Here is a 25,614-nt window from a genome sequence, read left to right as displayed (position 1 = left end):
AGACATAGAGTTAAGTGATCGAACCCTCACTAGGTGTGTATACACTCTAAGCACTCGATGTTTTAGGGTTTAATCACTCAAGTCTCCTCCTAATCATGCTTTCAAGGATTTGCTTTTCATCTAACAATCAACAAACATGTGATGTGTGAGTGCAAGTATCATGAGGTCTTTAGAGGGTTGTAATGGGGTTAGGGTTAAGGTAGGATAAATATAGCTACGTGAACTAGGGAATTGAATCTTTGATTAGCTCAAGTGTCCACTCAACCTATATCAACCAAATTACAAACTATGTAACCTAACTTTTCATTCCCTTTTTATACACATTCATGCATCTTTTTCATGCAAGTTCACATATGCATTTCTTATTCATTCATTTCATTTTCGTTTTCCTTTTTGGGGAGACCTTTGTCCCCTTTTATTTTTTTTCTTTTCTTTTCTTCCTCTTTTTTTTTGACAAATGCATATGGTTAAAGCAAGTTGATACATGAATGTGCACCCATTTTTCAAATTTTTTTTCAATAATTACCCAAAATAAAATTTTTCTCTACCAATGCTTCCCAAAATTTCCTCCACACTTAAATGACACATACTCCTCAACCTAAGCTACTCAAAGATGTAATTTAAGGTTATTTATGGTTTTCCGTTTAGGGTTGTGATGTGCTAACAATTAGAACAAAGGGGATTAAAAAGCTCAAGATTGGCTAACAATGGTAGATGTAAGAGTAGGTCCATATGGGTGAGTGAGCTTAATTCAAAGATGGCCTCAATCATGCTAAATGCATTCAAGACATCAAACATCAGAAATAAAGAATCAAGCAAAACCAAGATCACAATCATAGAAGGAGAAAAATCACACTATGAACAAAATTAGTGGTTAGAATGTGTAACCACTCATTAAAGCTCAAAAACTCACAAGGCATTTTGTTCTATCTCTCTTCTATGTTCCACAAAAATTCATTCAAGCAAGTTTAAAAACAATTTTCCAAATCAATTCAATAGAATGCCCTAAAAACAAAATTCTTGGAAAATCCTTGTTGTTTTTCACCAAAATTATTTCCTATATGTATGTATGATGTGATGAATGCAATTTCAAAAACTTCTCTAGTTCTATTCCTAATTTTTAACATCCAAAAATTAACATGAACAATTAGGACAAAATTGAACTAGGTGCCATACTATTCACATCATCCAATTACAACTTCTATCTATAAAATATATACTAAGTGAAATATGCAAAAATGCAACATATATAAAATATATACCAACTAAAAATGCAAAATGCAATAGTATAAGCTAAGATATATATACTAGAAGAGAATGCAATGCAACAGTTAAAAACACTCCAAATATATACAAGAAACCTAATAAAAAAAAACAAAAATAAGGTGCAAAGTGTTTGGGTAAGAAAGTTTACACCTCAAAATGACGAATCCTCCCCCACACTTAAGCGTTGTACGGTCCTCCATGCACAAACATAATCCAGGGAGGATGTCTCACAATGGCCGATTAAAATGGCATCGACACAATCAAAAGTAATAATGAGTTCCTCAATTAAATAGACTAAGATGCAACTAAGAGATGAGCATCAACTAAACACAAGCAGCTTAGGCAATTGCAACAAGAGTGAATTGAATGTATGAAATATTGGATATTGAAGGTGTGCAAGTGAAAGAGCAAAATTGATATATAAAATAGCACAACAAACAATAACCAATGCAATGATGAAAATAACATTACTTATTCATCCTTAGGAAAAATCAAATAATCACACGGTTAAGGTGTTTGTTACAAAAAGGTGACAAACTTGATAGAATCAAGTTAAGTCAACTCAAACAAATGTAAAGCATTAACAAGAAACAAGGACCTTGTGATGTGATTATATTAATTTAAAATCCATGATGAACAATCAATTCAATTCAATTTACTAAACTCCATGTGCACTCATAAAAGTTTCACCTAATATGCAACAAAATGTATATGTGCAAATCCAATTAGGTGCTAGTAATTTAAGGCAAAGTATAAGTGCATTGATGAAATTCAATCAACAAGCAACCCAATCAATTAACAAGCAAACACTTGCAACTTATTTAATTACTAAGATGAAAAATGAAATGCAAAGAAAACTAAGTAAAACAAGTAGAAAAACATGAAAAAAGCAAGGTAGGGGAGGGATGGAGGGGGTGGAACAGAAAAGAAGAGAAGGAGTAGAGAGAAGAGAAGAAAAGAAGTAAAGTGAGAGAAAACAGAGGCGTGCGTACGCACAGCTATGTGTGCGTATGCACACAAGGCGGAATAGGGAAGGTGTGCGAGCACATACTCTATGCAAGCGCTCCTGGCAGAAGAGGAATTAAGAGGTGTGCGTGCGCACAAGAGTGTGCGCTCGCACAGGTTTTTTTTTTTTTCAAATTGCTTGGGAATGGTTCATGTGTGCATGCACACACACGTCCGTGCACACGCACAGAAGCAAGAAGGGTTGGGGTGCAGGTGCACAACCTGTGCTAACGCTCCCACCAGAGGGGCTGCAAGCTTGCGTGCGGATGCACAATGCTGTGCGCTCGCACAAAGTGGTGAAAAGATGGTATGTGTGCGTACGCACGAGCAGGTGCGCACGCACAGGTGCCCTGTTTTGCAAAAAAATTTCTTTCATTTCTAAGGTGTTATGCCTTAGCTCAATCAACATTTCAACCCCAAAACATTCAAAACATCACAAAATCATGATCCATTTGCAACTCAACCTATCTAAACTCAAAACTAAACTAAGCCTAAGCTAGCCAAAATAAACAAAAATGCAATTAAACTAAGATTATAAACAAAGAAAAAGGGTAGGAAAGATGTTACCATGGTGGGGTGTCTCCCACCTAGCACTTTGGTTTATAGTCCTTAGGTTGGACTTGTTGAGGAGATTCTCATTAGGGTGGCTTGTATTTCCACTCCTCCTTGAACCTCCATCCAAGCTTGCACTTAGAGGCTCCTCTGGGATCCCATATTCTAGGTATCCGCTCATCTTCTTATTAATCTTTATGCTTCAAGCCGGATGGATAAGCTCCTAATTGACCCTTGTAGCAACCCAACATTTTCCAAAGATCACCCAATTGAGCTTCACACCATTTTTGAATTGTTCTTCTTGAAGGGCCTTGGATTCTCTTGGCAACCTATACCCCTTCCTCCACCATGTACCAACCCAAGAATGACCTTGAGTTGGTAATCCGTTTCCAAGATAGAATATTGATGGGGGCCAATGAAGTTCATAGGTAAAATTACCACCCACTCAATGTGCTCTTGGTTGTCAACTCCTTCATCACCAACCTCTTCCTCCTCTTCCCCATCACTCACATTATAACAAGGAGGTTGTGAGAAGTCTACCTCCATATCTCTCTCAAACTCAATGGGAAGAGGCTCATTAAGATCATTGAGGGGATTGACCAAGGAGGACAAAAAATCATGAATGATGGAATCTTCATCTTGATCAATCTCCCTCAATTCTCCCATTCTCTCCTCCGGTTCAAATACTCCACTTTCTCCCTCTTGTTTCAATTCATGCTATATCTCTTCTTCTTTTCTTTGTGGCTTCATGCTCTCCTCTTCACTACACCCTTCAATTACTCATTCACACTCTTCAAGAGGAGTGCCTTGATCGGATGAGTGTAGTAGAATCAAGCAGTTCATTGCTTTGGCTATGGTAGCCATGAATTGCCCTTGTATGCTTCGGAATCCTTCTTGCTCTTGGAGAAAGGCTTGAAGGTCTTGATGGTTGATGCGGGCAGAAATTGGCGAATTAAAAATTGTTAATTTATATACGTTGCAAGTATAGTTCTTAACTCACCAGAAATCTACCTATCAATTTAGAAAGATGTAACAGAAATTTAAAATTAAAATACTGGGAGTATGAATCCCAGGTCGTCTCCCAACGAGTTACAGAAAAGTGTGCTATTTTATTAATCAGAATGTTTTCAAAAAGGTTTTGGTTGAATGATAGAAAATTAAATTAGAGAATTTATATAGATTTAAATAAAAGCCTTGATTGGGAGTTGATTACATGGAAGCCCTATTCTTGATGGAATACTCTCAAGATTAATTGACAATTGAGAGATATTTCGTGTAGTTATCCCTTACTAAGTAGGGGAAGGTCAAACAAGTTGGAATGCCGTTCTATCCACAAGTCCCAATCCACTCTTGGGAGGATTGGTGTCAGGAACTAGAGAGCAAACCAACAATAACCCAATTACAATCTTCCTCTTAAACCTCCAACTCAAGGGTTCCTTTCAATCAACTCCCTATCAAGTTAGGGAACTACTCACTCATTGTAAATGTAAATTCATAGCATATGAAAAAGAATTAAAGAAAGACATTGTAAATAAAAATCAAAATAGTTAATTAAAAATAAAAGTGATCCTTGTATTAAATAATCCTAAAAATATTCCAATGGTAAAATTAAACAAAGCAAAGAACATGGAAGAGTAAACCAAGTAAAGAAAACGAACTAGAATGACGAAGTCTTGATGAGGTAATAACTCTTCTCAATATCCCAATGCAAAAGCAAGAGAAAATTTAAAATCCTAAAAACTATGAATGTGTAGAGAGAAAACCTAGAGGAGGAGTAAAACTAGATCTAAAAAAAAATTGTGTGTAATGAATGTTGTTCTTAGTTTCTGCATGTTCTCTGGCTCTAGTCTGCTGTTCTTAACCAAAAACTGGGTCAAAATAGGGTCCAAAATTGCCCCCAGCGAATTCTGCAGATTAGGCAGATCGCGCATGTCACGCGATCGCGTCGTCCATGCGGACGCGTCATTCGCGTTTTTCCCTGCCACGCGTTCGCGTCGTCCACGCCTCCGCGTCGCTTGTGCTTTTCCATTCTGTGCAGTCACGTGAGCCATGCAGCCGCATCACTGCGATTTCTCCTCTTCTGCGCGGTTGCGTGAGCCATGCGGCCGCGTCACTTCTCACTGGTTATCTCCTCAAATTCTTGTGTTCCTTCCATTTTTGCTAGCTTCCTTTCCAATCTCCAACTCATTCATGCCCTATAAAGCCTGAAACGCTTAACACACAGATCACGGCATCGAATGGAATAAAGGAGAATTAAAATGCATAATTAAAAGTCCCTAGGAAGCAGTTTTCAATCATATAATAATTTCAGGAAGGAAATATAAATGCATGCTAAATTAATGAATAAGTGGGTAAAGATCATGATAAAACCACACAATTAAACACAATATAAACCATAAAATAGTGGTTTATCAACCTCCCCACACTTAAACATTAGCATGTCCTCATGCTTAATTGAAGGAGATAAAATAAATAAGTATGAACATGTAGAAACTCATGCAATGCAATGCAATCCTATATACGTGAATGCAACTATATGATTCTTGCCCACTTGATCAAAAGTAAATAAGCTCTTCCAAACAATTGCAAATTAAATTCCACTAATTCTATCATTATACAGTAAGACAGATAAAAGTGCAAGAAGATAGCTCATGAAAGCAGGGAACATGGAAATTCAAGCATTGAACCCTCACTGATGATGTATGTACGCTCTAATCTCTCTAGTGTATAAGGTAATCACTCTATCCTTCTCTAATCATGCTCTCTAACTTTTGTTCTTCTCCTAACCAATCAACAACAGTTAATATACCAATGCAAACATCATGAGGTCTTTTCAAGATTGTAATGGGGCCAAGGTAGAGGTAGGGATACATATATGGTTAAGTGAGCTTATAAATTGAATCTTTAATTAACCCAAGCTTTAACCCAACCTATATATATTTAGTGTAACCTTAGAATTCATACCTAGCTACCCAGAATTCCCTTTTACATTCCATACTCATGCATCAACTTTTTATTTTAATTTTATCATATGTGCATTGATCTTTGAATTCTTAATTCAGCATTGGGGTAATTTTGTCCCCTTATTTATTTATTGATTTTTTTTAGACATAAAAATAAAATAGTTTATCAATGCACATGGATTTTTAATTCTTATAGTTTCACATGAGTAGGTATCCAAATTCCCATTGTATTATCATGACACATTCCCTTAATAACTTTTGTTCCCACAATTTCCCATATTTAACTAGCACACACAATTCTATCTTAAGCTAACCAAAGATTCAATTTGGGACATACAATTGTTTTTCCGCTTAAGGCTAGTAATGTGGTGAAATATAGAACAAACGGGATTTAAAGGCTCAAAGTGGTTAACAAAGGTAATTGAACAGGGTAGGCTTAATTTGGATAAGTGAGTTTGAACAAAAAAAATGGCCTCAATCATATGCAAGTATACAAATATAATAAATATTGGACATATAGGATGAAACAAAATATAGATTACAATCATAGAGAAGTAAACACACAAGAATAAAATATTTATGGTTAAATAATGTAACCATGCATAAAGGCTCAAATTTTCACAGGTTGTGTGTTTTTTAGCTCAAAAATCATGTTCCAAATACAACTTCAAGCAGATTTATCATAAAAAATTTTAAAAAATTAGTGAAATTTTGTTCCAAAGATAGAGTCTTAGAAGAAACTTATTGTCTTTTCAATCAAGTAGAGCATGCATGCAACTAACCTATTACTATGCAGTTTATCCTATTCTATCAAAGAAAGAAAATCTAACTAAAATATCCTAATTTATTGGTGCTAGGGAAGAGAAATTACCTCCGGAAGTCAGGTACTGACCGACCTCCCCACACTTAAGGCTTTGCACCGTCCTCGGTGCCATCTGTTAGGAACAGGGGTGGGCTGGTAGTAGTATCTCCACAGTTGGGACCATCATGGCTCCCTGTGCTAGTAAAGGAAGTGGAGTCCGGGGTGTCTGAGTCCTTGAAGTGTCCCTTGAGTAGCTCCTTGAGGTGTTTGAATCGGCGCTCGTTACGGCGCTCTCTCATCTTAGCTTTGTGTTCTTGCCGATCCAACCTTTCGATTATCTGCTGGAGCAGTGCATCTGTCATAGGTGCTTGTGGTGTTGAAGAAGGGATATCTTCAACCGGTGCAGTAGGGAGGCTTGTAGTGGCTGCTGGAGGTCTGAGATATTTCCTGTTAGGGACATACTGATCATCCCGTGGAAGCATGGCTTTGGTGTCCCCAGCTCTGTAGGAGACTCCGGCTGCTAAGACAAGATCTGAGACCAAGGCGGAAAAAGGTAAGTTGCCCGCAATTTGTACGTGTCCCATGGCATTCCGGATATGTCTTGGTAGATTCAGAGGCTGGTCTGTAAGGATGCACCATAGTAGAACGGCCATGTCCGCAGTGAAGGAGGACTCGTGAGTGCTCGGAAAGACGTAATGGGACATGATATGTGCCCATACGCGAGCCTCCAAGGTAAGTGCTGAAGCCGAAATTCCCTTAGGGTGGGTACGATGGTATCCGTAGATCCAACGGCTGCTAGGTAGTGCGATAACTCGGAGAACAGCTTCCCAGTCAAATCGGTACATCTGGCGCTTGAGTGCGGCTTCTTGAAAGGCGTCCAATCCTTCAGGAATAGGGGGAAGACCTAAAGCTGTTCGAATGGCCTCTTCTGTAATGGGGACTTGCTTCTGACGGACAAACACAGACTGCAGGGTAGGCAGGTAGAAGTTAGAGTAGAACTCGACTACCCAAGAAAGATTGACCTGCCTTGGCTGTCTCTGTAGGAAATCCCATTGTCTTCGTTCAATGTGCGGCTCAACAAAAGTAGCAATATTGGGCGGGAGGATAAGAAGGTGTTCGTTGTTGTAGCTCCTTTCAGCCAGGATGGGGAACATCTGCTCACAGTAGCGATTGGGAAATCGCGCAGTGTCTTTTGCTTGAAAGGCTTTCTCCTTTTCATCAACTTTTATGATCCTCTTAACTCTTTTTGTTGAGGGCTTGACTGCAGTTGAAGAAGGCTCTGCCATTAGTGCTCTTTTAGTTCTTCTTCTTGCTGGGGGTTTGGGAGTAGCTTTCTCTTTTCCTTTCTTGGTGGCCATCCTGAAAAAGGGAAGAGAAAGTAAATTAAATTCAAAGAGATATATAGCAAGGAAGAGAACGAAAAAGGTGGTGATGGATGCACATTAGGAGGTAGCTGACATTAACACATTCTCACGAGTACATGTGAAAAGTCATGAATAAAAAATAGCTAGTGCATATAATGACAAGTGAATGCAAGGTGTTTATTGGCATGCTAGAAAAGGGCATGAGTAGCATAGATCAAGCATTACTTTGTAGCAAACCATCATGTTTGTATTGACAATTAAATTTAATTAATACAATAGTAGAGGGAGTTTATGAAAAGCAAGCATTGAATAGTAGAATAGAATAATGTAGAGAAGTGCATAATGCCATATGGGCTTTTTCACAAACACATAGCATGCATGGTGAATAAGGTATAGAAAGTATTAAAAGTGAACATGCAAGCAACCCTTTAAAGAAAATAATATATAATTGCCAAACAATTTGCAACAATCCACAAGCATATAATGAAGAATAATGACTCAAATAAAATTCTAACACCATGTAAAAAGGAAAGAAGAAGAAAGAAAATATGAATAATGAAAAGAAAAAGAAAAGAAAAGAAAATAACATATAAAATAAGAAGAATGATAGAAAAGGGAGGAGGGAAGAAGAAAATAAAACCTTGTTAATGGAGGTGAGAGAGAGAGTGAAAGGTGAGATAGAAGGAAGAAGGGAGAAGGAAGAAATAAGGAGGGAAAAGAGAAAAATAGGATTTGGGGAGAAAAAGATATGATATTTGGCAAAATTAGGAAAACTGTGCACCGCAAGCGGCGCGATCGCATGGGGCACGCGGTCGCGCGACTTGCGCTTAAGGTGATTGACGCGGTCGCGTCGGTCACGCGGTCGCGTGACCCGGTTTGTGCCAGTGGCGCGAGGGTTGCCTCGCACTCGCACAACTCTCTGTTCAAAATCATTAAATGCCAAATTTTAGGTGACGCGATCGCATGCGTGAGTGGGCAGTTTTTGGGGTATGATGCGGCCGCGTGGGGCACGCGGTCGCGTGAGGGGGACTGCGTGTCCAGCGCCAGTCCAGCACCACTCTAGAACAACTTTCAGCTGTGCACCATTATTACGCCGAAATCTTGGTCACGCGGCTGCATAGGGCGCGCGGTCGCGTGGGAGGCCATTATTCCCATATGACGCGGTCGCATCAGCGACGCGATCGCGTGGGACGATTTGTGCCATTGGCACGCCTCCAGCCACGCTCTCGCGTGACTCTCTGTTCATTTTTTTTATTTTTCACCCATCTCCTTGCGATGCGGACGCGTCACTGAGGCGGTCACGTCGTGTGAGATTTTTTTTTTTAAATAAAAGTATGTAAATGCAGATGCACGAAATATACTAATAAAGAGAAGAGTTATTGAGTAAGAAAACTAAAAATAGAGAAAAGAACGATCATACCATGGTGGGTTGTCTCCCACCTAACACTTTGCTTTAATGTCCGTAAGTTGGACGCTCCACTAGCTCAGTCTTCGGCTATATGGGGATCTTCCAAGAGGAAGATCTCGAGTTCCTTGTCTTTCTTCCGCTTTTCGCTATGGTACAGCTTTAAACGATGTCCATTAACTTTGATAAGCTCAGAGCTCGAAGGATGGCTAAAGTGATAAACTCTGTACGGTTCGGCCTTCTCTACTCTGTATGGACCTTCCCATCTTGATCTCAACTTGCCTGGCATGAGCCTCAGTCGAGATTTGTAAAGGAGGACTGAGTCCCCAAGTTGGAACTCTTTTCTCTTGATGTGCTGATCATGTACAGCCTTCATCTTCCCCTTGTATAGTCTTGCATTCTCATAAGCTTCTAGGCGAAGGCTTTCCAATTCCTGCAGTTGTAACTTCCTTTCAGCCCCGGCTTTATTAATCCCCATGTTGCATTCCTTTACTGCTCAAAAGGCTTTGTGCTCAATTTCGACAGGGAGATGACAAGCTTTTCCATAAACTAAGCGAAAAGGACTCATCCCAATGGGTGTTTTGTATGCTATTCTGTATGCCCAGAGTGCATCTTGTAGCCTGGTGCTCTAGTCTTTTCTATGAGGTTTGACTATCTTCTGCAAGATACGCTTTATTTCTCTGTTTGACACCTCGGCTTGCCCATTGGTCTGAGAATGGTATGCTGTTGCAACCTTATGAATTATCCCATGCTTCTTCATTAATCCTGTTAGTCTCCTGTTACAAAAATGGGTGCCTTGATCGCTGGTGCACGAAATTGTGATCTCCAGGCTCGAACAAATCCTGGTAATGGCTCCAAAGCTTGGTGCTCTGATCTTAATTCATAATTGTCACAACTTCGATACAACTAACCAGCAAGTGCACTGGGTCGTCCAAGTAATACCTTACGTGAGTAAGGGTCGAATCCCACGGAGATTGTTGGTATGAAGCAAGCTATGGTCACCTTGTAAATCTCAGTTAGGCAGATATAAAGTGATGAAGATGTTTTCGAATATTATATAATAAAATAGGGATAGAGATACTTATGTAATTCATTGGTAGGAATTTCAGGTAAGCGAATGGAGATGCTTTTCGTTCTTCTGAACCTCTGCTTTCCTGCTATCTTCATCCAATCAGTCTCATTCCTTTCCATGGCTGGCTTTATGTGATACATCACCACTGTCAATGGCTACTTTCGGTCATCTCACGGGAAAATGATCCAATGCCCTGTCATGGCACGGCTAATCGTCTGGAGGCATCACCCTTGTCAATGGCTTCATCTTATCCTCTCAGTGAATAATATGCTCACGCACCCTGTCACGGCACGGCTATTCATCTGTCGGTTCTCGATCATGCTGGAATAGGATTTACTATCCTTTTGCGTCTGTCACTAACGCCCTGCAATCGCGAGTTAGGAGCTCGTCACAGTCATCCAATCATTGAATCCTACTCGGAATACCACAGACAAGGTTTAGACCTTCCGGATTCTCTTGAATGCCGCCATCATTCTAGCTTACGCCACGAATATTCTGGTTAGGAGATCTAAGAGATATTCATTCTAGCTTATTTCATGTAGAACGGAAGTGTTTGTCAGGCACGCGTTCATAAGGGAGAAGGATGATGAGCGTCACACATAATCATCACCTTCATCATGTTCTTGGGTGCGAATGGATATCTTAGAAGAGAAATAAGAAGAATTGAATAGAAAACAGTAGTACTTTGCATTAATCTTTGAGGAACAGCAGAGCTCCACACCTTAATCTATGGAGTGTAGAAACTCTACCGTTGAAAATACGTAAGTGAAAGGTCCAGGCATGGCCGAGATGGCCAGCCCCCTAAAACGTGATCAAAGGATCATAAGGTAATCCAAAGATGCCTAATACAATAGTAAGAGGTCCTATTTATAATAAACTAGCTACTAGGGTTTACATGAGTGAGTAATTGATGCATAAATCCACTTCCTGGGCCCACTTGGTGTGTGTTTGGGCTGAGCTTAAGTGTAGCACGTGCAGAGGCCATTTGTGGAGTTGAACGCCAGTTTCTGTGCCAGTTTGGGCGTTCAACTCTGGTTTTGGATCCTTTTCTGGCGTTGGACGCCAGATTTGGGCAGAAGGCTGGCGTTGAATGCCAGTTTACGTCGTCAATTCTTGGCCAAAGTATGGACTATTATATATTGCTGAAAAGCCCTGGATGTCTACTTTCCAACTCAATTGGAAGCGCGCCATTTCAAGTTCTGTAGCTCCAAGAAATCCACTTTGAGTGCAGGGAGGTCAGAATCCAACAGCATCAGCAGTCCTTCTTCAACCTCTGAATCTGATTTCTGCTCAAGTCCCTCAATTTCAGCCAGAAAATACCTGAAATCACAGAAAAACACACAAACTCATAGTAAAGTCCAGAAATGTGAATTTAACACAAAATCTATTAAAAACATCCCTAAAAGACTAGATCCTACTAAAAACATACTAAAAACAATGTCAAAAAGCGTATAAATTATCCGCTCATCACAACACCAAACTTAAATTGTTGCTTGTCCCCAAGCAACTGAAAATCAAAATAGGATAAAAAGAATAGAATATACTATAAATTCCAAACTATCAATGAAACAGAGCTTCAATCATATGAGCGGGACTTATAGCTTTTTTCCTCTTGAATAGTTTTGGCATCTCACTTTATCCATTGAGGTTCAGAATGATTGGCATCTATAGGAACTTCAGATTTCGAATAGTGTTATTGACTCTCTTAGTTCAGTATGATGATTCTTGAACACAGCTTCTTTATGAGTCTTGGCCGTGGCCCTAAGCACTTTGTTTTCCAGTATTACCACCGGATACATAAATGCCACAGACACATAATTGGGTGAACCCTTTCAGATTGTGACTCAGCTTTGCTAAAGTCCCCAATTAGAGGTGTCCAGGGTTCTTAAGCACACTCTTTTTTTGCTTTGGACCTTGACTTTAACCGCTCAATCTCAAGTTTTCACTTGACACCTACACGCCACAAGCACATGGTTAGGGACAGCTTGGTTTAGCCGCTTAGACCAGGATTTTATTCCTTTAGGCCCTCCTATCCACTGATGCTCAAAGCCTTGGGATCCTTTTTATTTCCCTTGCCTTTTGGTTTTAAGGGTTATTGGCTTTTTGCTCTTGCCTCTTGGTTTTAAGAGCTTTGGCTTTTTCTGCTTGCTTTTTCTTTTTCTTTCTATATTTTTTTTTTCGCCTATATTTTTTTTTTCTGCAAGCTTTGTTCTTTGCTGCTTTTTCTTGCTTCAAGAATCATTTTTATGATTTTTCAGATTATCAAATAACATGTCTCCTAGGCATCATTCTTTCAAGAGCCAACATATTTAACATTCTTAAACAACAACTTCAAAAGACATATGCACTGTTCAAGCATACATTCAGAAAACAAGAAGCATTGTCACCACATCAATATAATTAAACTAAGTTCAAGGATAAATTCGAAACTCATGTACTTCTTGTTCTTTTGAATTAAAATATTTTTCATTTAAGAGAGGTGATGGATTCATAGGACATTTATAACTTTAAGACATAGTTACTAACTACTAATGATCATGTAATGAAGACACAAACACAGATAAGCACATAACATAGAAAACGAAAAACAGAAGAAATAAGAACAAGGAATGAATCCACCTTAGTAATGGTGGCGTTTCCTTCTTGAGGAACTAATGATGTCCTTGAGCTCTTCTATGTCTCTTCCTTGTCTTTGTTGCTCCTCCTTCATTGCTTTTAGATCTTCTCTGATTTCATGAAGGATGATGGAGTGCTCTTGATGTTCCACCCTTAGTTGCTTCCAATAATTGTGTGGAAGAAAATGTATCCCCTGAGGTATCTCAGGGATTTCTTGATTTGCAGTCAAATGTTCTACCACTGAGCTATAGACCCTTGATGGAAGCTTTTGTCTTCCCTTTCCTCTTTCTAGAGGTTTTTCTGGCCTTAGGTGCCATCAATGGTTATGGAAAAAACAAAAAAAGCTATGCTTTTACCACACCAAACTTAGAATGTTGCTCGCCCTCGAGCAAAAGAAGAAAGAATAGAAGAAGAAGAGGATATGGAGGAGATGGATGGCTGTGTGTATTCGGCCATATGGGTGGGATTGGGTGGGGAAGAGATGTTGAATTTTTGAAGGTAAGTGGGTGTATGGGTGTGAGTGGTAAATGGAAGACAGAAGGGATGAGTGTTTATTGGGAATAGAGGATGATTGAGAAGAGAGAAGAGAGTGAGTGAAGGTAAGTGGGGATCCTGTGGGGTCCACAGATCTTGGGGTGTCAAGGCATTTACATCCCTGCACCAATTTAGGCATGCAAAATGCCCTTGCACACAACTCTGGGCGTTCAGCGCCAGGTTGGTGCCCATTTTGGGCGTTCAACGCCCCTTTGCTGCCATTTCTGGCGTTGAACGCCAGAACCATGCTTGTTCTGGGCGTTCAGCGCCAGGATGCTCCCATTCTGGGCGTTCAGCGCCAGAACTATGCTCTGTTCTGGCGTTTGAACGCCAGACAGATGCTCCTCCAGGGTGTGATTTTTCTTCTGCTGTTTTAGATTCCATTTTTGATTTTTTTTTGTTTATTTTGTGACTCCACATGATCATGAACCTAAGAAAACATGAAAAACAATAAAAATAAGAATTAGATAAACATTAGGTTGCCTCCCAACAAGCGCTTCTTTAATGTCAATAGCTTGACAGTGGGCTCTCATGGAGCCTCACAGATGTGCAGAGCTTTGTTGAGACTCTCCAACACCAAACTTAGAGTTTGGATATGGGAGTTCAACACCAAACTTAGAGTTTGGTTGTGGCCTCCCAACACCAAACTTAGAGTTTGACTGTGGGGGCTCTGGTTGACTCTGCTTGGAGAGAAGCTTTTTCTGCTTCCTCTCCATGGTTGCAGAGGGAGATCCTTGAGTTTTAAACACAAGGGAGTTCTCATTCCATTGAAGGAATATTTCACCTCTGTCAACATCAATCACAGCTCTTGCTGTGGCCAAGAAAGGTCTTCCTAGGATGATGGATTCATCCTCTTTCTTTCCAGTATCCAGGACTATGAAATCAGCAGGGATGTAAAGGCCTTCAACCTTTACTAACACATCCTCTACTTGTCCATAAGCCTGTTTTCTTGAACTGTCTGCCATTTCTAATGAGATTTTAGCAGCTTGCACCCCATAGATTCCCAGTTTCTCTATTACAGAGAGGGGCATGAGGTTTATTCCTGAACCAAGGTCACACAGAGCTTTAAAGATCATGGTGCCTATGGTACAGGGTATTATGAACTTTCCAGGATCCTGTCTCTTCTGAGGCAATGTCAGTTGATCCAGATCACTTAGTTCATTGATGAACAAGGGAGGTTCAACTTCCCAAGTATCAATGCCAAATAATTTGGCATTCAGCTTCATGATTGCACCAAGAAACTTGGCAGTTTGCTCTTCAGTAACATCCTCATTCTCTTCAGAAGAGGAATACTCATCAGAGCTCATGAAGGGCATAAGGAGGTTTAATGGAATCTCTATGGTCTCTAGATGAGCCTCAGAGTCCTTTGGTTCCTCAGAGGGAAGCTCCTTATTGATCACTGGACGTCCCAGGAGGTCTTCCTCCTTGGAATTCACGTCCTCTCCTTCCCTTACAGGTTCGGCCATGGCGCTTATGTCAATGGCCTTGCACTCTCCTTTTGGGTTCTCTTCTGTATTGCTTGGGAGAGTACTGGGAGGGATTTCAGTGATCCTTTTACTCAGCTGGCCCACTTGTGCTTCCAAATTTCTAATGGAAGACCTTGTTTCATTCATGAAACTTACAGTGGCCTTAGATAGATCAGAGACTAAATTTGCTAAATTAGAAGTATTTTGTTCAGAGTTCTCTGTCTGTTGCTGAGTGGATGATGGAAAAGGCTTGCTATTGCTAAACCTGTTTCTTCCACCATTGTTAAAGCCTTGTTGAGGCTTTTGATCCTTCCATGAGAGATTTGGATGATTTCTCCATGATGGATTATAGGTGTTTCCATATGGTTCACCCATGTAATTCACCTCTGCTATTGCAGGGTTCTCAGGATCATAAGCTTCTTCTTCATAAGAAGCCTCTTGAGTACTGTTGGATGCAGCTTGCATTCCATTCAGACTCTGAGAAATCATATTGACTTGCTGAGTCAATATTTTGTTCTGAGCCAATATGGCATTCAGAGTATCAACTTCAAGAACTCCCTTCTTCATAGGCGTCCCATTATTCACAGGATTCCTCTCAGAAGTGTACATGAACTGGTTATTAGCAACCATGTCAATGAGTTCTTGAGCTTCTGCAGGCGTTTTCTTTAGGTGAATGGATCCACCTGCAGAAGTATCCAATGACATTTTAGCTAAGTCAGACAGACCATCATAGAATATATCCAGGATGGTCCATTCTGAAAGCATGTCAGTAGGACACTTTTTGGTCAGTCCTTTGTATCTCTCCCAAGCTTCATAGAGGGATTCACCTTCCTTCTGTCTGAAGGTTTGGACATCCACTCTAAGCTTACTAAGCTTTTGAGGAGGAAAGAACTTGGCTAAGAAAGCCTTGACCAGCTTATCCCAAGAGTTCAGGCTGTCTCTGGGTTGAGAGTCCAACCAGATTCTAGCTCTGTCTCTTACAGCAAAAGGGAAAAGCATGAGCCTGTAGACTTCAGGATCTACTCCATTAGTCTTAACAGTATCACATATCTGCAAGAATTCAGTTAAGAACTGAAAAGGATCTTCAGATGGAAGTCCATGAAACTTGCAGTTCTGCTGCATCAGAGAAACTAATTGAGGTTTAAGCTCAAAGTTGTTTGCTCCAATGGCAGGAAAGGAGATGCTTCTTCCATGTAAATTGGAATTAGGTGCAGTGAAGTCACCAAACATTCTCCTTGCATTATTATTATTTTCGGCTGCCATCTCCTCTTCCTGTTCGAAAATTTCTGAAAGGTTATCTCTGGATTGTTGTAATTTAGCTTCTCTTAATTTCCCTTTCAGAATCCTTTCAGGTTCTGGATCTGCTTCAACAAGAATGTTCTTGTCCTTGCTCCTGCTCATATGAAAAGAGAGAACAGAAAAATAACAATAATAGGAGTCCTTTTTACCACAGCATAGAGGTCCCTTGTTGTTAGTAGAAGAAAGGAAGAAGAGAAAATCTGAACTCAGAGAGATGGGGTTCGGATTTTTGGTGAGTGAGGGAAAGATGTTAGTCTATCAATAAACAAATAGAAGAAGATGAGAGCGGGAAGAGAATTTTCGAAAATAATTTTTGAAAAAGAGTTAGTGATTTTCGAAAATGGTTTTTGAAAAAGGTTAAAAAAAATTTTTTTCGAAAATTAAAATAAAAATTAAAATAATTAATTAATTAAAAAAGAATTTTTGAAAAAGAGGGAAGAGATTTTCGAAAATGAGAGGGAGAGAGTTAGTTAGGTAGTTTTGAAAAAGATAAGAAACAAACAAAAAGTTGGTTAGTTAGTTGAAACAAATTTTGAAAAGATAAGAAGTTAGGAAGTTAGAAAAGATATTTTGAAATCATATTTTTGAAAAAGATAAGATAAGAAGATATTTTTGAAAAGATATGATTGAAATTAGTTTTTGAAAAAGATTTGATTTTTAAAATCACAATTAATGACTTGATTCACAAGAAATCACAAGATATGATTCTAGAACTCAAAGTTTGAATCTTTCTTAACAAGTAAGTAACAAACTTAAAATTTTTGAATCAAAACATTAATTGTCATTGTTATTTTCGAAAATAACTAAGAATTTTGAAAAAGATTTGATTTTTGAAAAAGATTTTGAAAAAGATAAGATTTTCAACTTGAAAATTTGATTTGACTCATAAGAAACAATTTGATTTTAAAAAATTTTTGAAAAAGTCAACCCAAATTTTCGAATTTGATGAGAGAAAAAGGGAAAGATATTTTTTTTTTTTTTGATTTTTGAATTTTTATGATGCAAGAGAAAAACACTAAAATGATGCAATGCATGAAATTTTTAAATCAAAACATGTGATGCATGCAAGAATGCTATGAATGTCAAGATGAACACCAAGAACACTATGAATGTCAAGATGAACATCATAGACAATTTTAAAAAATTTTAATGCAAAGAAAATATGCAAGACACCAAACTTAGAATTCTTTAATGCTTACGCACTAGGAATTCAAGAATGCATATGAAAAACAAGAAAAGACACAAAACAAAAAATCATCAAGATCAAACAAGGAGACTTACCAAGAACAACTTGAAGATCATGAAGAACACTATGAATGCATGAATTTTCGAAAAAAATGCAAGGTGAGTATGCAATTGACACCAAACTTATGATATGACTCAAGACTCAAACAAGAAACACAAAAATATTTTTTATTTTTATGATTTTCTAATTTTTTTGTATATTTTTTTTCGAAAATTAATTGAAAAAGAAAAATAAGGATTCCAAAATTTTTAATATGAATTCCAGGAATCTTATGCTCTTTAGTCTAAAGCTCTAATCAAAGGGTCAGGCATGGCTTAATAGCCAGCCAAGCTTTAGTATGCAATTACATCCATTGAGGTGATTAGTTGAAGACCAATCCCAAAGGGGTTTGGATATGGCTTTACAGCCAGACAGGATTCAACATGTTACCATGAAACACTAGAATTCATTCTTAAAAATTTTGAAGCCATAGAATAATTTATTTTTGAAAACATTTTTTTTTTAAAAACTCTTTTTTTTTTCGAAAACAAAGGAAAAATTTTTGAAAGATTTTTTTTTTTAAAATTTTTGAAAAGAAAATGAAAAGAAAGTTACCCAATCTGAGCAACAAGATGAACCGTCAGTTGTCCAAACTCAAACAATCCCCGGCAACGGCGCCAAAAACTTGGTGTTGTTGCCGGGATTGGGATCTCAGATGATTCTTGGCGCCAAACAGGAACAATTAAGTCCCCGGCAACGGCGCCAAAAACTTGGTGCACGAAATTGTGATCTCCAGGCTCGAACAAATCCTAGTAATGGCTCCAAAGCTTGGTGCTCTGATCTTAATTCATAATTGTCACAACTTCGATACAACTAACCAGCAAGTGCACTGGGTCGTCCAAGTAATACCTTACGTGAGTAAGGGTCGAATCCCACGGAGATTGTTGGTATGAAGCAAGCTATGGTCACCTTGTAAATCTCAGTTAGGCAGATATAAAGTGATGAAGATGTTTTCGAATATTATATAATAAAATAGGGATAGAGATACTTATGTAATTCATTGGTAGGAATTTCAGGTAAGCGAATGGAGATGCTTTTCGTTTTTCTGAACCTCTGCTTTCCTGCTATCTTCATCCAATCAGTCTCATTCCTTTCCATGGCTGGCTTTATGTGATACATCACCACTGTCAATGGCTACTTTCGGTCATCTCACGGGAAAATGATCCAATGCCCTGTCACGGCACGGCTAATCGTCTGGAGGCATCACCCTTGTCAATGGCTTCATCTTATCCTCTCAGTGAATAATATGCTCACGCACCCTGTCATGGCACGGCTATTCATCTGTCGGTTCTCGATCATGCTGGAATAGGATTTACTATCCTTTTGCGTTTGTCACTAACGCCCTGCAATCGCGAGTTAGGAGCTCGTCACAGTCATCCAATCATTGAATCCTACTCGGAATACCACAGACAAGGTTTAGACCTTCCGGATTCTCTTGAATGCCGCCATCATTCTAGCTTACGCCACGAATATTCTGGTTAGGAGATCTAAGAGATATTCATTCTAGCTTATTTCATGTAGAACGGAAGTGTTTGTCAGGCACGTGTTCATAAGGGAGAAGGATGATGAGCGTCACACATAATCATCACCTTCATCATGTTCTTGGGTGCGAATGGATATCTTAGAAGAGAAATAAGAAGAATTGAATAGAAAACAGTAGTACTTTGCATTAATCTTTTAGGAACAGCAGAGCTCCACACCTTAATCTATGGAGTGTAGAAACTCTACCGTTGAAAATATATAAGTGAAAGGTCCAGGCATGGCCGAGATGGCCAGCCCCCTAAAACATGATCAAAGGATCATAAGGTAATCCAAAGATGCCTAATACAATAGTAAGAGGTCCTATTTATAATAAACTAGCTACTAGGGTTTACATGAGTGAGTAATTGATGCATAAATCCACTTCCTGGGCCCACTTGGTGTGTGTTTGGGCTGAGCTTAAGTGTAGCACGTGCAAAGGCCATTTGTGGAGTTGAACGCCAGTTTCTGTGCCAGTTTGGGCGTTCAACTCTGGTTTTGGATCCTTTTCTGGCGTTGGACGCCAGATTTGGGCAGAAGGCTGGCGTTGAACGCCAGTTTACGTCATCAATTCTTGGCCAAAGTATGGACTATTATATATTGCTGGAAAGCCCTGGATGTCTACTTTCCAACTCAATTGGAAGCGCGCCATTTCGAGTTCTGTAGCTCCAAAAAATCCACTTTGAGTGCAGGGAGGTCAGAATCCAACAGCATCAGCAGTCCTTCTTCAACCTCTGAATCTGATTTCTGCTCAAGTCCCTCAATTTCAGCCAGAAAATACCTGAAATCACAGAAAAACACACAAACTCATAGTAAAGTCCAGAAATGTGAATTTAACACAAAATCTATTAAAAACATCCCTAAAAGTAACTAGATCCTACTAAAAACATACTAAAAACAATGTCAAAAAGCGTATAAATTATCCGCTCATCAATTGCTCACGATTGCTCGTGGTGATCCAAAGCGACAAATAATATGGTTTCTCACAAAGGAAACAACAGTGTTAGCATCATCATTGTGGGTAGGAATTGCTTCCACCCATTTAGAAACATAATCCACAGCTAACAATATATAAAAATAATCATTAGAATTTGGAAATGGACCCATGAAGTCAATGCTCCAAACATCAAAAATTTCACAGAAAAGCATATATTGTTGAGGCATCTCATCCCTTCTGGATATATTACCAAATTTTTGGCATGGGAGACAGGATTTACAAAACTCAGCAGCATCTCTAAAAAGAGTAGGCCACCAGAATCCACAGTCTAAGATCTTTCTAGCTGTTCGTTGAGAGCCAAAATGCCCTCCACTCTCAGATGAGTGACAGGCCTCTAAAATGGACTGGAATTCTGATTGAGACACACACCGTCTAATTACCTGGTCAGCGCCACATCTCCATAAATATGGGTCATCCCATATATAATATTTAGACTTGCTTTTCAGCTTGTCTCTTTGATGCTTAGAAAAGTTTGGAGGAAAGGTGCGGCTAACTAGATAATTAGCTACAAGCACATACCAAGGGACTATCTCAGATACTGCTTGCAGGTTATCAAATGGGAAATTATCAGCTATAGGAGTAGGGTCATCTGTAATGTGCTCAAGGCGACTAAGGTGGTCCGCCACTAAATTTTGGTTACCACTCCTATCTTTAATTTCTAAATCAAATTCTTGTAATAGCAATATCCAACGTATAAGCCTTGGTTTGGACTCCTTTTTAGCTAACAGATACTTTAGAGCTGCGTGGTCTGAGTACACTACTACCTTCGTACCAAGTAGATAGGCTCGGAATTTATCCATAGCGAAAACAATAGCAAGAAGCTCTTTCTCAGTAGTAGTATAATTAGACTGAGCGGCATTTAAAGTCTTAGACGCATAAGCAATAACAAAAGGATCCTTACCTTCACGCTGAGCCAGTGCTACTCCTACTGCATGGTTGGAAGCATCACACATAATTTCAAATGGTTGGCTCCAGTCTGGTCCTCTTACAATTGGAGCTTGAGTTAGTGTGGTTTTCATCTTATCAAATGCTTGTTTGCAATCCTCACTGAACTCGAACTCAATATCCTTCTGCAGTAATCTGGATAAGGGAAGTGCTACCTTACTAAAGTCCTTGATAAATCTCCTGTAAAAACCTGCATGGCCAAGGAACGAACGGACTTCCCTCACAAAGGAGGGGTAAGGTAAACTAGAAATAACATTCACCTTTGCTGGGTCTACAGAAATGCCATTATTAGATACCACATGTCCTAATACAATCCTTTGTTTTACCATAAAATGACATTTTTCAAAATTCAATACAAGGTTTGTATTAACACATCTATCTAATACTCTAGATAATCCATCTAAGCAAAGGCTAAAAGAATCACCATAAATTCTAAAATCATCCATAAAAACCTCCATACAGTCCTCAATGAGATCAGAGAAAAGACTCATCATGCACCGTTGAAAAGTAGCTGGTGCATTACACAAGTCAAAGGGCATTCTCTTGTAAGCATAAGTCCCAAAAGGACATGTAAAAGTGGTCTTTTCCTGATCCTCAGGAGCTATATGAATCTGGAAATAACCTGTGTAACCATCTAAAAAACAATAATATGATTTACCTGACAGGCGATCCAGCATTTGATCAATGAATGGAAGTGGGTAGTGATCCTTACGGGTGGCTTGGTTGAGACGCCTGTAATCAATGCAGACTCTCCAAGTGTTCTGAACTCTAGTTGCTATGAGCTCTCCATGCTCATTCTTCACTGTAGTGACTCCAGACTTCTTGGGCACCACTTGTACTGGGCTAACCCATTCACTATCTGAAATGCGATAGATGATACCTGCTTCCAATAGTCTGGTCACTTCCTTTTTGACAACTTCCAAGATAGTGGGATTCAATCTTCTTTGGGGTTGACGGACAGGTCTTGCTCCCTCTTCTAAAAATATTCTATGCTCACATACTTGAGGGTTGATGCCTACTATGTCTGCCAAACTCCACCCAATTGCCTTCTTGTGCCTCCTCAGTACATCAAGTAACTGCTCTTCTTGTTGAGAAGTGAGTTCCCTTGCAATGATAACTAGAAACTTCTGCTCATCTTCAAGATAAGCATATTTGAGATGTGGAGGAAGAGGTTTTAATTCCAACTTCTGATCATGGGCAGGCTCTGGATTATCTGGAGCTTGTGAAAATGCCGAAGTGCTCTCATTGTTAGTCAAGAGGGTCCCCACACTTGGACCTTGTCCAGTGTGCCTCTCTTCTAACTCTTCTTTGTGAACTTCAGCTACAGTTTTATCTATGACATCACACTGGAAGATAGAATGATCTTCTAGAGGGTTGTTTATGACTCCATTCAGATAGAAGATTACTATTCGGCCATCTATTTCAAAAGAGTATGTTCCTGAAAAAGCATCCAATTTGAATTTCGATGTCTTCAGGAATGGTCTTCCAAGTAGGATTGATGATGGCTTATCTGAGTCAATATGGGGCATCTCCAAGATATAAAAATCAGTGGGAAATGTAAGCCCTTTAATGTTCACTAAAACATCTTCAGCAACTCCAGCCATTGTAATAATGCTTTTATCTGCTAACACAAAACGAGCTGCCGACCTTTTTAAGGGAGGGAGCCTCAAAATATCATATATAGACAAAGGCATTATACTAACACATGCTCCTAAATCACACATGCAATCATAAATCACTACACCACCAATAGTACAACTAACTATACAAGGACCTTGGTCACTACACTTTTCAGGTAATCCTCCCATTAAAGCAGATATGGAACTACCTAAAGGAATAGTTTCTAATTCATTAATTTTGTCTTTATGTATACATAAATCTTTTAGAAACTTGGCATATTTAGGTACCTGTTGAATAACATCAAAAAGAGGAACAGTTACCTCAACCTTTTTGAATATTTCCACCATTTTGGGATCGGGTTCCAGCTGCTTCCTGGGCTTCCTTGCAAGTTGTGGAAATGGAATGGGAGTGGTGTTTTCTGCAGTGTCTGCGCTTTTTGGTGCTTTCTCCAGTGGTTGGGCTTCTTCTTTTTCAGCTATTTCCTGTATGTCCCCTTCCTCTTCATCATCTTCTATCTCTACTACCTCTTCAGCTGAGGTGTGTTCTGGTGAGCTTGGCTCCTCCTGATTCCTCTCCTGCAGTGTGGTTCCAGACCTTAGGGTGATGGCATTAATGCCTCCCTTTGGATTGGGTAATGGTTGAGAGGGGATTCCAGTGGAGCTCGAAGGTTGGTTACTGGAATTTTGCATTGATCCTATCTGTGAGGCGAGAGCTTGTACTGCAGAGGTCAGACCATTTAGAGTGGCACTAAGGTTGTTTTCCATGGCCTGTTGTCTCCTATCAATAGAATGTAGTAACTCATCATTAGGAGATGAAGAAGGATAAGTGATTTGAGAGGGCTGTTGTTGGGTATTCTGTGGTCCTTGGGATTGCCTCAGGTGAGGTGCTCTGTAAGGTTGGTTCTGTTGCCTGTTGTTGTTATTATTCCACCTCTGATTTCTCTGATTATCTCTGCCTCCTCTGTTATTGTTGTCCCTCCAATTCTGGTTAGAATTATCCTGCCATCCATGGTTATGATTTCCACCTTGATTGTACCCTTGGTTGGGGCGGTCATAGAAGTTATGAGTGGATGCCACCATGTTGTCTTCCTGCTGGAGTTGCAAGCATTCATCAGTATAATGGCTATAATCAGCACAAATTCCGCAGATTCTCTGTGGGACTAACTGTTGGCTTTGCTGTGCTGGAGAAGGTTGAGCTTGCTGAACTTCTTGTTGATTTAATTGCATCTGCTTTAGCAAGTTGGTCATTTCACAGATACTCTGAGCTAGAGCAGCAGTCTCTCTGCTAGAGGATACTTTTGTGACGGCTTTTGAACGGCCTTATTTCTGCCTGTGGTTCCTAGTAGATTCAGCTAAGTCACTGATCAATTGCCATGACTCATCAGTGGTCTTGTACTTCTTCATAGACCCATTGCTAGCACTTTCCAATGTGGTCTTATCTTGGGGCCTCATGCCCTGTGTGATATAGCTGAGTAACACTATCTTGTCAATCCTGTGGTGGGGGCATGCTTCCAGAATATTATTGAAGCACTCCCAGTATTCAAAGAGAGTCTCGTTGTCATCTTAAACAATCGTGGAAATGTCTTTCCTCAGTTTATCAGTAACTTTAGATGGAAAGAATTTTTTCAAAAATTCTTTTCTGAGTGTATCCCAGTTGGATACATTTGCTAGGGGTTGAGTGTAGTACCACTCTCTTGCTTTTCCCTCAAGAGAAAACGGAATAGCTTTCAGCAAAATTGAAGTTTCATCTGCACCATCACGCCTGACAGTAGAACAGGCTGCTTGGAAATCTCTCAGGTGCTTGATAGGCTCTTGAGCAGGTAAGCCATGAAACTTGGGCATCAAATTGAGCAGTGCGGTCTTTATTTCAAAATCTGTAGCCACCGCTGGGTGATGCGCTTGAAACGGTTGCATTGTAAAATCAGGGGCTCCTTCCTCCTGGATAGTAATTCTCCTAGGTTCTGCCGCCATGTTACTTGTACGTAAATCAACCGAATCAGTAGAACGGGAGCTGGTTTCTTCCTCAAATGGCATTTCGAATCCGCCCTCAGAGAGGACTAACCGACGCCGAGCTAGCCTTATTCGTGAAATAGTCCTTTCAATTTCAGGATCGAATATTGGCAAGCTTGGATCAAGAAGTGAACGCGTCATCTGACGAAAGAAACATGCAGCTCATAGTAGCAAAATAAAATAAAATGCAAATAAATAAATTCTAATTAATAACTTTAGCACTCTATTGCAACTCCCCGACAACGGCGCCAAAAATTGATGCGGGCAGAAATTGGCGAATTAAAAATTGTTAATTTATATACGTTGCAAGTATAGTTCTTAACTCACCAGAAATCTACCAATCAATTTAGAAAGATGTCACAGAAATTTAAAATTAAAATACTGAGAGTATGAATCCCAGGTCGTCTCCCAACGAGTTGTAGAAAAGTGTGCTATTTTATTAATCAGAATATTTTCAAAAAGGTTTTGGTTGAATGATAGAAAATTAAATTAGAGAATTTATATAGATTTAAATAAAAGCCTTGACTGGGAGTTGATTACATGGAAGCCCTATTCTTGATGGAATACTCTCAAGATTAATTGACAATTGAGAGTTATTTCGTGTAGTTATCCCTTACTAAGTAGGGGAAGGTCAAACAAGTTGGAATGCCGTTCTATCCACAAGTCCCAATCCACTCTTGGGAGGATTGGTGTCAGGAACTAGAGGGCAAACCAACAATAACCCAATTACAATCTTCCTCTTAAACCTTCCAACTCAAGGGTTCCTTTCAATCAACTCCCTATCAATTTAGGGAACTACTCACTCATTGTAAATGTAAAATTCATAGCATATGAAAAAGAATTAAAGAAAGACATTGTAAATAAAAATCAAAATAGTTAATTAAAAATAAAAGTGA

At 39.4% G+C, this 25,614-nt stretch overlaps 1 non-coding gene across 1 annotated transcript; it reads left to right on the top strand.

Moving 5' to 3' along the window:
- The first annotated feature begins 15,804 nt into the window (after positions 1-15,804).
- Positions 15,805-15,912, top strand: LOC148562464 (small nucleolar RNA R71). Its single transcript, XR_015886763.1, has one exon. It is a non-coding gene; the product is annotated as a small nucleolar RNA R71 (small nucleolar RNA).
- The last annotated feature ends 9,702 nt before the right edge of the window (positions 15,913-25,614 follow it).

The sequence above is a fragment of the Arachis ipaensis genome, chromosome B6 (assembly GCF_059453495.1).
Source record: "Arachis ipaensis isolate K30076 ecotype BB chromosome B6, ASM5945349v1, whole genome shotgun sequence".
In the NCBI taxonomy this organism is placed as follows: Eukaryota; Viridiplantae; Streptophyta; class Magnoliopsida; order Fabales; family Fabaceae; genus Arachis; species Arachis ipaensis.
Note: the sequence above shows the minus strand (reverse complement) of the source record. Positions and strands in the feature narration are given on the sequence as shown.